At 44.2% G+C, this 17990-nt stretch overlaps 1 protein-coding gene across 2 annotated transcripts in view; it reads right to left on the bottom strand.

Annotated features, from left to right (window-relative positions):
• RHOC (ras homolog family member C) overlaps nucleotides 1–12672 on the bottom strand; it is a 29380-nt gene extending 16708 nt beyond the window's left edge. The window contains exon 1 of one of the 2 annotated variants that reach the window (XM_081916477.1): nucleotides 12520–12672. The gene's annotated coding sequence lies outside the window, so the exon portion shown is untranslated. Of the gene's footprint in view, nucleotides 1–12449 lie in introns of both variants that reach the window. The other variant, XM_081916478.1, reaches the window with a different exon arrangement.
• Nucleotides 12673–17990: the final 5318 nt, after the last annotated feature.

Genomic DNA, 17990 nt, shown 5'->3' with positions numbered 1-17990 from the left:
ACAAAAGGTCAGCAATTGCAAAACAAAACAAAAAAGCTGGCTGAATGCAACCTAGGTCAAGAGCCCAGTTATGAGAAATATGCATTGCAATCCATCTGCATGCAACACACCCTATGCTTTGAGAAGGGTGTAGACTACACTCTTTGCCAACCTAGTGCTCTCTAGATATATTGCACAACTCCCATCAGCCCCTGCCAAAGTGGTAGTAGCCAGCAGCAAGTTATTTTAAGGAGAGACCTTCATTTGAAGGACCAGGAAGCCACGCTGGTAAGACAAGAATTCTACCCAACACACTGGAGAGTCACAAGCAAGGTAGCAAAGTGTGTAAGTTTATCTGCTCTCTTATCAAAGTCTCCCACCACTTACTTCCAGCTGCTAAAGCCAAGAATTCCTGGCTGTGCAAACCACACCTATTCATATGCCATGCATTATGCAGCTCTCAATTCAAAATTACGACTGGCCAAATTCTGTTTTTGCTCACTCACCAGAGTTTCAAATGATGCTGCAAAAAATGTCTAGACATTAAGGTGCACCTTTGAAAACTTATAAAATAGCAGCTGGGGCAAAGGGAAAGGAAATTTTTAACCCTTCTCAGCCTGTTGTGGTCCTAAGAAAAATCAATCCAAGTTTATTTACATTGGAAGTGAAGCCTCCCCTGCTGCTCAAACACACTCACAACATTTAAAAATATTCACATTAATTGCATTCAAACAATTACCATTGCATCTAGTTTGACCCTAAGAATGTACCTAAATGCATGATTTCATAACAACTGCTCTGAAATGTGCAACAAAGTAGTGTTTACTGACATATATGTGTGTGTATACACACACACACCACATTCTATATTCCAGCCATATTTCCCAGTTATAAATCAAGAGCTTCTCAACATGGCCTTGTAAAAGTTTCCACTCAATAATTAAACACTTAATGCAAGATTACTCATCCCACTGAAGCATTAATGCATGACAGTGATGCAAGTCACTACTTGTTGAGTTCATCAGGTCAGTAATAGAAACCAACCAAGGTTCACAAAGAGTAGGAGACGCCCTTAAGCAAGACTTTTTTTTGACAGCGGTGGTGGAGAATCTGATTAAGCACTTGCCTGCAGTTTATTTCATTGCTAACATAGTAGCAGAAGAAATCTTTACAAGATTAAACATTTAGCATGATGACGAGACAAACTCTGTGCAATATACTCATATGTTGCTATGGGAATGCTGGTTTATGCTAAGAAGGGTAATAATCTACTACCAATATATTTTGCACTGATAGTCCACCAGTGGGGAACCTCCAGCCCATAGGCATAATCTTTTTTTTTTTTAAATAGATTTTTATTGATTTTAACAACATAAAGAATAACATAACCAAGAAAAGAAAAAGAAAAAACATACAAACAAACATACACGACTTCCCCAAACCTTCCCTTCACTGCACCCTTATTTTTAGAATAGTTTTTAGCAATCCTTCTTTCAATTTTAATAAAATAACTTTCTTTTAATTTTTTTAAGTTTAAACTTTAACAGCTATAATTCTCTAATTCAAAACCCTTGACATCTTAACATTCCGAAATTTTACAAGAGTTCTTAAGATAAACTTTAAATTTTTTCCAGTCCTCTTCCACCGTCTCTCTCCTCTGGTCACGGATTCTGCCGGTCATCTCTGCTAGTCCCATAAATTCAATCACCTTGGTCTGCCATTCTTCCAGAGTAGGTAGTTCTTGAGTCTTCCAATACTTTGCTAATAAAATTCTTGCTGCCGTGGTTGCATACATAAAAAAAGTTCTGTCTTTCTTTGGAATCGTTTGGCCGACCATGCCCAGAAGAAAGGCCTCCGGCTTCTTTACAAATGTCCACTTAAGGACTTTCTTAATTTCATTATAGATCATTTCCCAGTAGGCCTTAATTCTTGCAGCCCATAGGCATAATCTGGCCTGCCACCTTTTCTTTTCAGCCCACCAGCATTGTCACAGAAGACCACTCCTATTAAACAGGCCGAGATGGCAACAGTTTTGATCCACTTTTTAATATAACATTTATCTCAAATCTGTGCAATCTGTGTACACATCAGCAATGACCCACATTAGTTAGAAACTATGATGACAACCTAATGACTTACCTGGTAGCCACAGGTGACTAGGAATTTTATGCAGCCAAGTGAGCAGGCTGGTAGAGGAAAGATGGACTGCTCCATTCCTCCTCTACCAACCTACTTGGTTTCCATGTTATCCATGGAAGAAGAAAAGCCTCTTCCTCCTCTACCAGCATGGAAACCCAGTGGTCAAGCAGATAAGGAACAAAGCTTCTGCTCATTTCACTCACAAACCTGCCTACTCCCTACCAACCCCCTCTCCTCCCCATTTACACCTCACCAATGCCCTCCCTTTAAACCTTGCCAAACCCACCCTTACATCTCACCCAAACTGTGGCTTGCTCACCTTACAATTCGCCCAAACCCTGGCACAGGTGAGTCACAGAGGATCAGGCAGCAGAGGCTAGGCTAGCTCTCCAGTAACCATTCTGCTCTGCTGCCACTTCCCTTCTCTCTGCCTCCAGCATTGCTGAAGCCAAAATAGCAGTGTCAGTTTGAGGGGCAAGAGAGAAGGACAGTTGCTAGAGAGCTGCTCTGGCTTGTTCTGGCTACTCAGCTGGGCTGCCTACCTGCTCATTCATGCCATTGCCACGTTGCAGTTCACGTGGACTGCAGCCTGACGACATCCTTACACTTCTATTTATATAGAAAAAATTTACAAGGCTGCATAAGGGAGCACATCATTCGGAACTATGCAAACAGCTTTTGAAAAGGGAGGGAATTGAGACCAGCAGAGCTGCCAAATCAGCCTCAGAGCCCAAAACCAGGGTGATGGGTGGTGTAAAAGCTGCCTGGTAAATCTAACAGGAAAATTATAAAAAGAAACTTTCTCCTTTGTCTTGGTCACTGCATAGAGTTCTAAACAGGCTTAGAAATTTTGCACTGAGAAAAGGATTTTAAACAAGCAATTTCAGAAGCAACACAGAAAATCCATGAATGAAAAGAGACCTCTGCTCAGGGAGCTGAAAGAAGTAAATGAGAAAGCACCAAACAAGCATCTCTTCAGAGCAGGCACAAAATACATAGGAACATGCTCAAGAGGTAAACTTTGCTGATTCAGTAAATGGATTGTAGAGCTGGAGCCAACAGTGACACACAGCAGACCAAGCCAAGCCAGGAGACCCAAGACAACAACAAAAACCTGCAGGTAATGGAAGCTGCATGCACTGAGCACTCCAAGTTAGAACAAGGAAGGAAAAGAAGAAAAGAACTGGGTATTGAACTGCAATCTAGGATTTCAGATACAGTCAGCAGGAAGCTTGACAAACTGGCTCAGACAAGAAAAGCAACAGACACAGAAGACTATGCTTCACATCTTCCACAGCTTTTATATCGATCTCTGCTTCCTGACATCTGATCCAGATGATGAGATTTTTGGCAAAGCAAGCAAATGTACATTTGTAAATGGGCAGAAAATGCTGCCCAATACACAAAAAGATAAAAGTCTGTGGCCCGTGTTTGCATGGGTATTCGTTCCAACCAAAATCAAAGGGGACTGTGTATATATTGTTCAGTCCGATTTTGTGGGAGAAAAGTCCCATTAAACACAATGGAGTTTATTTCCAAGTAGCCATGTACAAGACTGCAACACATCAATTCCCACACAGAACATGTATCATTCTCCTTTTAGCTTTTCCTTTTTTAGTGTTTCCTTACATTTGAACTACTCAGCCCAACTTCAAATGCAAGTTCAGCAGAAACGCTCTTAGTTTCTGCACAAATCAACAAAGGTTTCTCTTGGGAACCTAGGGTGAGATGCCCATGTAGAGAATGTTGCCCCAAGTGCCGGTCACCACACAGAAGCAGCTTAAGGTCCAAATGCCACTCCCCCTCTCCTGCCAAGCCCGGCTGCTCATAGGAGCCAACTCCTAGATGCTGAGGGGTCTTCATCCCCAATAAAATAATTGAGGGTGCCCCCCAAAGCTCATGGGAATTGCCATTCACACAATGTGTGTGCACTGTGTCATGTGATTGATCATGTGGGGTGGGGCTTACCTGGACTCTCCAATATTTTATTCTAGTTGGCACCCCTGCAGCTGCTTAAAACTCCTGTCCTCTCCCCTCCCCTACCAAACTGAAGAATGTGAGACAAGAAACCAGTTCAACTGGAAAAAGAGAAACTAAGGCATCTGCAAGGGACAATAAGTGGATAGAAAAGGGGGGAGACACCCACTGATTCTCCCTACCATCACCGTTACATCAGCAAACACAGGTTCAGGAAACATACTCTTCCTGTGACAATAGGCAATTCCATCATGACATGACAGATGGAAGAGACATTTTGAAAGTCATCAAGTGACATTTTGGAGATCAATCTAAAGTTATCTGAGCAGACAGTTTTTGAACATGGTTGACATATCACAACCTATATGGAAGTTGTATATATTTTGTTTCATTGTCCTCCGCTAGCCTTAGTAAAGTCTGTAGCTTTTAAGCCATTCACATTGTAAAATGATGCAATAAAATTCATTCCCATTAACGTGCCACATCTTTTCTTCAGGCAAGGGCGGAACCTGGCTTTTTTTCACCCAGGTCAAATACCCAGTTTGGCACACTCCCTGCCCCCATGCACACTTGTGTACACATGCACACAGGCTGGGAGCCTTAATACCCCTGGAGACTTCACCCAGGGCAAAAAACCTGGCTACCCCCCCCCCAGCTACAGCTCTGCTTCAGGTATCAGGTGTATGCCTGTGCTAGCTAGGAAACACACTGAGAAGCATGGAGCAGATCAACCATCATTGGGTCAAGTGAACCAGATAGGTTTATCCTTTAAAAATTTGTGCTGCCAAATTCCATTTAGCAGAATCAAACACAAAACTCCTCGCCTCCTGTTGCAAAACACCAAGCAGCGCACGTGATGTTGAAGCCCAAGCAACAAAGTGGAGAAGTTTATGCTTCGTTCATCTTCATGTTATAAAGTTTATTTTAGCACACATCAAGAGAAACAAAGACACTTCCTGAACATGAACATTTCCTTTCTACCATTTATAGCACCAGGGGCATAAAGGATGAACTGGGAAATATATTTGGACATGAGCTTTCAAACAAGTACAAAACTGACAAGCCTGTTCTTTATCAAAGCCCATAAAGTTTGAGATGCAGCCTTGTAAAAGGTGATGCACTTTACTGGGACTGAAAACCCTTCCTGTTACGGCAGTTCTTGGGACTACTCAGTCTGTCATTTCTAGCAAGGAAAAAGCAGCAAACAGAGGAAGCAAGTGCCCTCTACCCCATAAAAACCATGTTTTTTTAAAATAATCTGAATGCATCTCATAAATGTCTGGAAACTGAGGAACACTTTTTCCTCAATTAAAACCAAGAAGCACACTTCACTCTCACCCCCCCCCCAAAGAATTACTTTTAGAAAATACAACAATACTTCTGATTCCATGACATACAGAGCAAGGCCTAGCCACTCAGCATCACTTCCTTGCCTCAGAGGATTTTGGTGGGAGCTACTGTGTGCTATAACACCAGGGCAAAGCAAGGAGGAGGGCAGGAAATACTGCCATGTGATTTCTGCTCCTCATCAGATCTGAATGTGTTGTTATTGTAAGAATCTCTTGTAAGATGCTTTGAGAGCCTCTCGTGTGTTATAAGCATTCTAAATAAAAACATATAGGATTTGCCTATGCTCTAAAGAGCCCAATATCCTATGCTCCTGTATGTGTAACTAGTCGCAGGGGCGAAAATAGGCTTTATTTCACCCAGGACAAAGACTCATTTTGGCATCACCCATGCACATTTGCACACACACACACACACACAGCCTGGAAGCCTTAGTGGCACCCCTCTAGAGGCTGCACCTGGGGCAAAACACCTGGCAAGCCCCCCCCCCAGCTACGGCTCTAACCTGTCACCTTTTTTCACAATAAACTGGGGCAAAGGGCAATTTAAAGTACTGTATAGTAAAGGCAGGTAGGAGAGGATGCTGAACCCTTCACCGCCATGCCCTTTTTGAAAAACAATTTCACCCCAAAAATGAGCGAAGGAGACATGGAATTTGGGCAAGGAAAGTGTCCTGTTCCTCTCTTTCTTGGGCTAGACTTTAACACACCCCCACCCCCATGAAGGAAAATCCACACAACCCACATTCTGGTGCACAGCTTGCTCCTGACATGAAGGTGCAAGAGACAGGCTGCTGTGCTGCAGCAGCAGCAGTGATAGGATTAACCATCACATGCAATGCAGCAGAATTACTCACCCAACTAGCAAAAACCAAACAGAAGCAGAAAAGACCAGAGATCAGCAATTCATGCATAGATGCATCTGGCATCTCCTCTCTCCTGAGCTGGTTTCTCCAGGATTTATTTATATATTTGCTCCCGGTGCACCGACAATTCTTACAACCACACAAGTGTGCCATGGCACACAATTCAGAACTACAGTAGTGATCTAAGGGAACTGGGATTTAAGGGCCGAGCTAGTCATTTGGCAGGACAGCTGGCCCTGGGAATCCGAGTCTTTGTCTCTCACCTAAGAACTAGCAGAAAGAGAAAATGAGATTTTGAGAGAAGGCGGCTATTTAATCTCCAACAACTGTGCAACAGTCTGCCTTGGGAAGTGGCGGGATTCACTGGTGGTGAGGCTGGTGAGCCACCTGTCAGGGATTTGTAATGCCCTGCATTACAGATCCTGCATCAAACGGGAGGTTGGGTTAGATGACCACCAGCAGACTCTTTCCAACTTTAAGATTCAAACCTTTTCCTGCATCCCACTTCACCTTACTCCCTGGGAGATGCATCAACTGAAGAATTGTTCAGGTGCAGAAAATGTTAAGGATCCCTTCCCTGCTTCCAAATCAGCCTTTATCCACTCTAAGGGCTTATTCACACTTCTGCTTGTCCTGTGCTTGAAAGAATGGGGCGGAGACGTTTTCTGTTTGCCCTGGTGCTTTTCCCAGGAAAGCCCACTCTTTAACATTGAATCAGATCAAGCATCACTCCATGGAAAATTCCACTGGATTCAGTGAAAAAGATTGGGTTTTCCCAGGATAAACTGGCAGGACAAGCTGGAGCCCCAAACTGCACTCTTTTCTCTAGCTGTGGCCCCCAAGTACATCTTTTGCTGTGGCTAACAGAAAAGCAGCAGTGGGAGGGAGAGGAGAGGAAAAGCGATAGGTTGGAGGGAAAGAGCAAGCACCTACCCATTTCAGGCTTTTAGTAGAGAGACAGGACCCCAGCCATAGGCCTCTACCAAATGTTTAAGTTGGCCCTACTATGGTTTGAATGTGTCTTGACCAACACATTACCATGCAGGGCTGAGTTTATGAATTTTGTTTGTTTGTTTGTGTTAAGAATTCTCAATTCTCATCTGCGCATCCACAAAAGGTTATTATTACCCCTTACGGAAAGGAGGTTTAAAACATGAATCAGCAGAGGAAGAGGGATGGATCACAGTATTCACGAAACCTTGCATGTTTTGCCCAAGGTATAAGCCTGAAAGGGCATGTGTTAGTAAGTCACATGTGCCCCACAGTTCTGACTTCAGATTTACAGTGCAGGAACCTTGTTGTCAAATGTCACAACAAAGCTGGAGACAAAGTTAACTTTTCAGAGCAGCCAAACTAGTCAGATTGCTTTGAGTAAGCATTTGTTTTGTTGTATCCTATACTTTACTTTTTAGAAGTAATTTTTTTGTAGCAGGCCAAGCTACAGTAAGTTAAACAAACACACACTCAGATGAACGCTCTCTTTTTTCCTCCCAGATTTACACTCCAGTCAAGATTATGGAATAATTTCTCTTTCAATGAAGACAATGCCCACATTCATTCCTTTTGGCAAGACGGCGATGCTACTGAGTATTTCACTTGTCGCCTAAGCTTCACATAAACAGATCTGAATGTCAGATCCAGAAAACAATAAATTCCTCCCTCCCCAGGTTTGCAATGGTTTTTATCTTTCTAGATCCAGTCCTCTGTTGAGATGTGATGAAATCTTTGGAAAGAAGGGTTGCCTCTATTGCGATATCTGTGTGACTAAATGCAGTCTAAGCTCTGTTAACCCATTCAAGCTTGACACTGACCACTGGACTGCAATGATAGACACCTCCCTATGAACAAGCTGAAGGGATTGTTGTACAGGATGCAAGAGGACACACTGCTGTGGGTGGGTGGGAAGAAAAGTTGAGAGACTTAATTTAGCCTTCAAAATAGTGATTCCTCCAAGATTCAGATAAGCAAACTGCTATTTTGGGAAACACTGGTCATATCCACATCATACATTTAAAGCACACTCTTATTTAGCAATCATGGTCTCCTTGCAATAGCCGTAGGAACTGTAGTTTGTTAAGTCACAGACCTACAATTTCCAGCAACCTTAACAAAATAAAGTTACCTGGATTATCCCACTGTTAAAGTGGTATAACAGCATTTTCAATATATCATGGGGATCTGACCACTGGGCTTAAATGCACACACACACACACACACACACACAACCAAGGAACATGCAAAAAATCCTCAATTTTCTGATTCCACTCAGGAGATATATGATCTGCATTTCAAATGAAAACACTCAAGCCCTAGAAGTGAACTTGGCAATTTATTTAAAATGTATCTCTCCCACTTAAAGCAAATGCATAATTCTGAGTTTCAAGTGGAGTGCTTTACTGTTATTGGCCTGACAGTCATTCAAGATTTGCCCAATATCATGTTTCTTTAAATTTCTCTACAACAAGAAGCAACAATATTTGGTTTGCAACTGTCAAATTGAAAACCTTTTGGGAAAGGAACACTCTTAATTCTGCACTTCCCCAAATTTCAATGCAGATTCATTAGGTAAGTATAGAAAGTTGTGTTCAATGATGCTTCCACAACAGGTAGAATAGTCATGCTTTGTCAATACACTTTATGGAGGATCTACCAGAGAGATAGTTTCCACATAACACTAAGCCAAAGCATGGCAAAGCACAAATCTAAGGGTTCCTTGAGAGAACACAGTCACTCCTTCCCTATTCCCTCTGCTGCTGAGAGTTATGATTCGGATTAGCATGCCATCCAAACCTGGGCTCATGGTTTGTTTCCTTCAGACAAACAGAGCTGTATACCCAAGAATAAACCTTGGTTACAGCTCATGGTTTGTCTGTATCATGGGTAGGCAAACTAAGGCCCATGGGCCGGATCAGGTCCAATTGCCTTCTGGATCCGGCCCACAGATGGTCCGGGAATCGCTGCGTGGATTGCCAGCGAACACGTTCTCCCTCTCTCTCCCTCACACGGTGGGGGTGGCGGCATCTCCTCCCTCCACCTGGCTTCTCCCTGCCCTGCCTAGAGGAGGAAGGGGGCTGGGCTTTGTTGGTGCCAGCAGCAGCAGCGTCATTTTAAGCAGCCCCTCTACGCAGCCCTTTCGCGCACTGCTCATCGTCCCTCTGCAGACGCCAACGCCAGCCCCTGTCGCTCGCAAGACACAGGTAAGCAGCCACCGGGGCTCGTGGTGCTCTTGCATCATTCCCCCCCCCGAAAAAAATACAGCCCGGCCCCCCACAAGGTCTGAGGGACAATGGACCGGCCCCCTGCTAAAAAAGTTTGCTGACCGCTGGTCTATATGTTCCCAGGGAACCATAGGACTGGGCCCTAAATAAATTTTTTCTTTTGCATTAAAATGCCTTTCTGTCTTAAACAAAAGTTAAAAGGTTCATGCAGAAGCACTTAAAGCAAATAAGCCCTTCAGTCAGTGCTATTTTAGCACCATGCTATTTTTTTCCCTTTTGCAAATATTTTAGAGTGCCTTTAAAACAATTCAAAGCAAGCACACAATGACGATGCCTAAATAAAAAGTGCTTTAGCACAAATTAAAATTGATTCATTTTTTTTAAAGCATGCTCAGAGTTGCTGCTTCCCTACTCAAACTGTTATGTCACACGCACTCATACAGATGGAACATAGTGGGATGCACACACACAAAGTGTTATCCTCCGTATTCCCTGAAGCATAGAAAGTTAACAATTACACATAGAGCAATGATTGGGAAGCACAAAGTTCTGCCAGTTTGGAAGCAGCTTCAATAAAGAGCTTTCTAATCTCTCTTTCGCAGCACAATCCCCCAGAAGTGAATAGAAGTTGAACAAGAATTTATTTATGCAGTTCAAAGTAGTTTCAATAGTGCTTGCCCAGCAAAACTTCCCTGGTGGTTTGCATGTCCAAAGTCTGCTGGCAAGGATGGCCCATAGTTTAAAAAACTATTGGAACCCCCTTTTTGAAGCTACATACAAGATGCTTCTTCACACAGTGAAAATAAGACTCATCTATAATATTCAAACAGAGAAAATTATAGACTTAAACAAGTTACCTATTTAATGGTGTATGTGTGTATATGTGTGTATTTCCTTACTCCAGAGTGCAAAGCTGTCTTTTATCCATTAACTAACAGATATGCTGGAATCCCACAACAGACACAAAAGCATCTGCCAGTCACAAATATCCCTGTGAAGCAACCTGACAATGCTACTGCCATTTTCAGTGGGTGTTTTCTAAAAGGCTGGGGCAGGATTTAGGGAGCCTGGTTTGCAATGAAAGGACTTGGCTGCCAAATTCCAAGGAGAGGGAGGGAGGATGGGGAGAGAGAGAGAGACAGAGAGAGAGAGAGAGGCACTGTTCAGTCATGGTTCTGGAATGCTTTCTTGCTCCTAAGCTATTAGCACAACCTCCTTCCCACCCCAATATAAATGTCCGAAAGTGAGCTAAGCAAGCATTTAAAGGACACAGGGAATCACTGTCCATATCACATGGCAAGCCAGTTTCACAGGAATCCTCAAACAAGGAAATGCAACAGCCACACAGAAAGGTATGCAGCAAACAGGGAATGAGGAGCAGGGGTGAAAAAGAAATAATCACAGTGCCTGTTTGGTTCAAACCAAATTCTCCATACAGTATATGAATATGCTGTTCCCATTAAGCACCCTTTAAAAAACCATCCATTGGTGAGTACATATTAACACAAAAAGCAGGAAGCAGTTAGAAAATGTGCTACTTTTCTTCCCTGACACACTGTTCACTTTTTTTTTTTTTGCTTATCAGAGCTCCCACCCATCCTCAGTTACTCACTAGCAGTTGTGCTTTTCCAGCTTCCTCCCAACAGATTCAACCCATCCCAATTCCTGTCCAAATCAGTGAAGAGAAATTCTTCACCTACTGAACTCAAGGAAAGATGAACAGGATTCACATTTGAAAACAACATTCAGGGAACATGACAAAATAATGGAATTAAAATAGCAACCAATCAAATGGAATTATTAATCAGAGCCAGAGTTCAACGCCTAAATCTGTTTAGTAGTAACAAAACAAAACAAAAAGAGTGCCTTACAGCATGCAAAGATTAATGTGACTTACTGACAAGGAAAAGGTATTTAGGCTTCACTTTCAAGGCCAGAGCAGAGAACAGCTCCCAGTTAGGCTCACCTTGCCTTTAGAGATCAAAAAATAACTTCACAATTTTTGCCTTATACTTAGCAAGTGAGGTGAGGCGAGGTAGTACAAGCAGAACCTTTTCTGGGGTGGCCCCTATATGGCTCAATGGTCTCCAGCAAGAGACTCGTGTTGCTTTCCATTGCTTTGGAAAGTAGGCTTTCTAATGAAGAAGCCTTTTTACTCCTCCAGGCATTTTGGGATGGGTGTGGCACACAAGATGTTCAGTCCATCTCACCACTGTTTTTAAGATTCTGTGGGAATCAGAAATGTGTTTCATCTGTTAAAGTTACTTTCAAATAAATTGCCTCTCCACTGCACATGCCTAGGTCACTTCACACCTTCCAACCCACAAAGGAAAAAAATCCCAGCAGCTGCCCCCAGTTCTCGCCATTGCTCACTGGATCCTGTACACTGAAACTGCATGTGCCCTCCTCCCCCATGCAAATGACACAGTATCACACCCACGTGCATTCAGATCCTGCATTAACCTGAAATAACTAGGCAACCCTCACTTGCTCCACTCCACCTCTGCTAACCACCCTGATAGCAAATACCACGGCAGAGTTTTCAAGGATGACTAAGGCTACAAGGCTAGCCGCGGTTACTAAGGAGTAAGTCTCATCGAACTCAGTGGGACTTGCTCGCGGCGACGACGCTCTCCCCCGCACTCACGTGAAACGAAACCCTATTCAACAGAGGGGTCTACTTTTGAGTAAGCATGCCTAACGATTTGGGTTGGGTTCCTTCCAAGGGCTGACTTGAACCTGCCCCATGTATATATCTACAGATATGGAGAGATACATACCGCACTCCCCAAACCTGCTACCCCACCCTGCTTTCTTACGCGCGCCCCTCTCGCTTCCTCCAGCCCCGCCAACTCCTACCATGCATTTCCCCCTCAGCTCCACTCCTATTCAAGCCAGGCTACTTTAGGGTCACGCTCAGTCACCTAGGAGAAAGGCACTCCGGGCCGGGCCGCCAAACCGATCCCGATCTTCCCTCCTCGCCTTGCCAGCTACCTTCAAGCGGAGTCGGGCTCCGGCCGCCGCGCTCCCTGGCCTCTCGGTCCGTCCTGACTAAGCGCCAACCTTCGGGGAGCGGAGAGGCGGGACCGGGCTCGCTTGGTGGGGCTGACACAGCCGCTGAGGCCGCCTCCCGGCCCGCCTCGGGGAGGGGCCGCCGGGAGAGGGTCGCGCCGCCCGGGGCCGCGTCTGGGCGCCTTCTCGAGGGGTCGCTGTTGCGAGAGCATCAGGGCGCGCGGAAGCTCGGCTCCTCTGAGCATACGCAGAGCGCGCTTCCCCACCCCATGATCTCTAGAGGAATAGCGGACTCGAGAGGGGACGTGGATCCCAAGCCAGGGGGGGGGGGGGCTCGGCGCGACCTTTCTTGGAGAGAAGTGAACCATTGCTGGCGGGAGAGCCGCCCTTCAGTTCCGCAGCTGGTGAGAAGTCCCTGGGAGCCACGCATGGGCGTAGCCAGGATTTATTTTTTTTTGGGGGGGGGGGAGGCAGAACTGAGTTATCTGCAATGCCATTGGTCAGTTAAGTATTTTTATTTATAGACTTGATTAGGGGGGCACCTGCCCCCCCCGGCTACGCCCATGGAGTCGCTGGAAGCCCAGTTCCCGCCGGATGGTGGCTTTGCTCCCCCAGTGGACGTGGGAGGCGCGGCGCACATGCTTCGGGAGGCCAAGCCACGGCTGAGTCAGCGTTTGGGCACATGATGGGAGGGAGGCGTGTGGGTAGGTCGGGGCCCGGGGTGAGGGGTGGGGAGGACACCGCTAGGAGCCCTGCACGAGCAGCAACGGATGGACAGAAGAGCGTGTGGGTTGGAGTAAGCGAGAGACGTCTACAGCAGGGGCAGCTGACCGGTGTGAAAAAAGTGGTTTGTTTCGAACGTTTCTATAATGCACTGCTTCAAAAAACAAAAACACCCTGGAGCAGGGTGCAATATAAAAGTTAACACTACCATGAAAACAAAAAAGCAGCCAAAAAACTCTACTATAAAAAGCATATAAAAACCGGAATTCATTAAGATAAACACAGTTCTGGTCTTATGGGTCAGGGAAAGCCTGGACAATATGATGGGTCTTTCTCTGAAGTGGCTGGTTTTTGCTCCTTTGTGTATGCAGAGAAAAGGGCGTTCCACAGCAGAGGAGCAACAACAGAAGTTTTGGGTCACCGCCCTATGGCAGTGTAGGTTGCCGTGGAAGGTGATCTAAATCAGCCGCAACCGGGTGCCCTTTGGATGTTTCAAACTACCAGCTCCCATCAGACCCAGTCACCGAGGGGAGCTGTAGTCCCAAATGTCCAGAGGGCACCAGGTTGAGGAAGACTTGCTACAAATTATCTTCTAGGTCTGTATAAAGGGCTGGTGGACTTTCAGGTAACCTTGTCCTGAGTTGTTTAGGGAAGATCTTGGAACATGGCCTGGTAGCTGAGTGCCAGAATGATTAAGGCTTCACTGGAGTTCAGGCAGAAGGGCCAAGAGCGGGGGGGAAAGACATCAAGTCTGGTAACTGTGGGACCAGGGTGCATGGTGATGTCTTTTCTTTTATTTTTTTCCAAAAAAAATATTAATTTCCCATAAAAAGAAATTTAAACAAACAAACATCTCAATTGTAATTAAACCAATCTTAATAACATTGTTGAGTGACTTCCTCATACCCCCCTGGTTGAATTTCAGTGTATATCATTTTAACGGTTTTCCAAAACCTAAATTCTTAATTTTTTTTACTTAATCCCTTAATATCTTTCTTTCTTTACAATTCAACTTTAAGCATATTGATTCATCACCTTACATATTTAAATCCTAAGCCTATCTGGTATTTGCCAGCTTTTCCAATTAAATTAATTTAACATATTTTCTTCCATTCTTCTTGGTAATCCCCCTCCTTCTGGTTGCAAACTCTTCCAGTCAGGTCGGCTAGCTCTGAAAAGTCCATCATTTTCATCTGCCAATCTTCCACTGTTGGTACTTCTTGTGTTTTCCAGTTCTAGCTAATAAAATTCGAGCAGCAGCTGTGGCATACAAAATAATTTAACATCTTTCTTGGGCCGTTCCAGACCTGTTATTCCAAGAAAAAAGGCCTCTGGTTTCTTAATGAATGTATATTTCAACATTTTTTTCAATTCATTATAAATCTTTTCCCAGAAGTCTTTCACATGATGATGTTTTTTAAATACTTCCACTGTGCCTGTTTGCACACACAAGGAACTCTCGCTAAATCCCCTGTGGCTGAGGATGATGGGTCCAAAACATCTGGAGGACACCAAGTTGGCCAACCTGTTCTAATCCAGGGATGGTCCTCCAGATGTTGCTGGACTCCACTTTCTATCAGCTCCAGCAGCCATGGCCAATTATAGGTTAGGGATTAGGGGAGTTGAAGTGTAACAACGTTTGGAGGGCCAGAGGCCTCCCTCACCTCCGTGCTCAAATCCCACATGCGTTCATCTAATTCACCTCACAGCTGTTGGGTTTATTGGCTACATCAAAGTTTACTGAACACCAAACAACCATCAGAGAAGCTCCAGAATTCAATAGTAAAGTGTGAATGTGTTTAAAATACAAAAAGCAAGGGAAGAAATACTAGAGGGTGAGGCTAACCACCCACACTCACATGGCCCACAGCAACAAGCCCTGTACCAACCTACTAAATCTGGATGAAAGGCTCTCTTTCTGTTTCACACGGGGATTTAGGGAAACAAAGCTTATCCTCCTTCCAGCTATAGACTTAAACTCCCATGACTCAGGCAGGAAAGAAAGCACCCTCCAGGCCTCTGGCTTCCACCCAGCCAGACCTCAAAACCATTCAAAAGCGTTCAGCATCCAATGCTTTTTCTTAGTTTCATGTACTCCAAAGGAGGTGCTCCCATAGAAAGGAAAGTAATTGTGTGTGCTGCAAGCAATGTGTCCTTTCATTCCAGTAGCAGCTCCCAGCCAGTATCAGAGGCCTGTGCAAAACTGGAATCTTGAGGGGGGATCTCCTTGACATTATCTAGGAACAACCATTCCATCAGGCCATAGAGAGGACTGCAAAGGCTTCTCTATTGACTCAGCTGAGAGGCCAGCAACTTGTCGTTTCCTTAAACACGGTACCTTTCCAGATGCTCACTTCAGGGACTCAGAACTAATGTCTGAATCTGCTTTCTTTTTTCCTACCTCCCTTTCTTTTTTCTGTTTGTGCTGCATCTGTTATATTATCCTGGTGGATGGGGCTGTCTTACTACCAGTATCTGTAAGCTGCCCTGGAATCCCCTCCATCTTCTCTTTTTCTTCTGCTGAAATCTTTGCTTGCTTTAAGCTCCTGATTGTTACTTAGTAGCTGTGTCCTTAACTTGTCCCACCCCTGCCATCACTTGTGGGTGTGGGCAAATTGGGCAAGCAGGCTGGAGGTTCCCCACTCCTGGTGTGCTTCATGATTATGCTCTGCACCTTGCCTGAAGTTGGATTCATGTTTGGTTGCAGCCTAATCTCCAGTCCCCTCCCTTTCCCAAATATTTAGGATTAGCAACCTCCTATGAACTCTCACATGTGAGCACTGGGCAGAGTAAATGCAATGCTCACCCCTTGTTTGCAGTGCACACTTGATTCCTCCTGATTTTTTAAAATGGGGCAATATATCGTTCTGCTGCTCCCTTGTGTCCGTTGTTAATATTCAGTCTGAACCTTGCTCCATTTTTGGATCTGTCTTCTGTCATCCTTAACTACTAAGGGGGAGAAGATTCCCCATCTCCTTCTACCACAACAAAGAGATCTGTTGTATCTAATGCTCAGATGATGTGTTTTGTGTACCAGCTGGGAGGCTCTGCAGAATTAAAATGCTGGCTGCCCATAGTACAATGAATCGTGTTCTAATCTTGCTATTGATTGTAACCAGTTGGGAATTACTCATCCAGCCTTCCAGCTGGAGAAGAGCATGAGCTGTGGATATGGCTGAAACCAAGCCCCCAAACTATCCCCTTTTTGCTGCTTCTTGATCTAGGAACCATTCTGCAAAAAACAAATGGTTTTGATATCTTAAGAGGTGTCCAAATGCATAGTGAAAAGATAAAGAGCTTTCCAAAAGATACAGGAGACCTGTCATCCTTTACCATCATGTTGCCTTGCCACTTTACCAGTTCTAACTTGCTAGCACTCAGGACTATTGTTTGCTTGTTTGTTTAATTTCTATACTACTCTTTATCCGACCACAAGGCAGTTTACAATATAAAAACACAAAAATGCATAGCATAGTAACAAACAAAAACTATTAACTAACAGCCCAGTCCCAATCCTATGCATGTTTGCTTCAAAGTCCCACTGTGTTCAGCAGTGTTTCTGTCAAGGTACCGGTAAATGTGCCCAGGATTACAGCCTAATAAGCATTTACTTGGCAGTGCTGATAAATTCAGTGGGCTCTCCTTAAAATGGAAGGGACTTCAAAGGTCATTTAGGCTAATCCTCTGCCAATGAGTAAACGTGCATAGGTGTTTTCTAGCTACTGAACAGGGGGACTGTTTTAAGATTCTTGAAAACTTATGATTCTTTTGAATTTTTGTTTTTAAATTACTGATTTGGGTTACATGTCAAACAATGTAAAACATATCTTATGGAAATGCAGCTTTCTGAAATGGAGAGAAGTTCATCAAAATGATTGATTTGGCACCTATATTCTTGTGGCCTGATCCTAGTCATAATTTCATTGGGGTTTTCTCCCAACCCATATGTTTCCCAACGACCATTAATTTCATTGGGGTTTTCTCCCAACCCATATGTTCTGCTCCAGTTCACAACTTTTAACTGTTATGAAGGAGGAATGAAGTGCAAATCCTAGTTGTAGACTTGAACTCACATTGACCCACTTTTCTTTCTGTCACGTGTTCTGTGCATGAGAGGTTGAAATTCAGTGCTGTTGTTTCCCCTAGCATGGATGTGCCGCGATAGGTAAAGCTACAGTCATTGGACTTCCTCCCATCATGCAGTTGTCAAAAGCACTGGAGAAATATTGGGAAAAGGTGGCAACCGCCCAAGTCACTATTTTATGTATTTCCATTCTCACAGGTTGCTGTTATTAACATTTAGCAAAGCAATTATGTTCACCAGCCTTAGGAAAAAATGATGACATGCTTTTCTCTCGAGGCATGAGGAGTGGAAATAAATACCCCAGAGGCTTCTTCCTCTAAAGAGGAAATGGTGCTAGAAATCCCTTGTCAAATATATACAGCAAGACACACATCTCAGTGTACCCCATATTTTGTTTTCTTTTACATTAATTGCTGAAATACATTCTGATCTATTCAGAAATAAGCCCCATTCAGCCCAGTGGGACTTATTTGTACGGTTGGAGTCAAGTAAGCTGCATTCATCCTTAGGCATCCATCTAGGGTCTGCATGCCAGCTATGACTGTGGCCACTGGGCCTCAAGTTGCTGAGGAAAACAGTAAATCCAGGTTTTTTTGCCTCAGCCGCAAGCTCCTCACTGAAAGCAACAGCATGGACTGTTGCGATA

Source organism: Podarcis melisellensis (genome assembly GCF_964234715.1).
Source record: "Podarcis melisellensis genome assembly, chromosome: 6".
Lineage (NCBI taxonomy): Eukaryota > Metazoa > Chordata > Lepidosauria > Squamata > Lacertidae > Podarcis > Podarcis melisellensis.
This window is presented reverse-complemented; position numbering and strand designations above follow the sequence as displayed.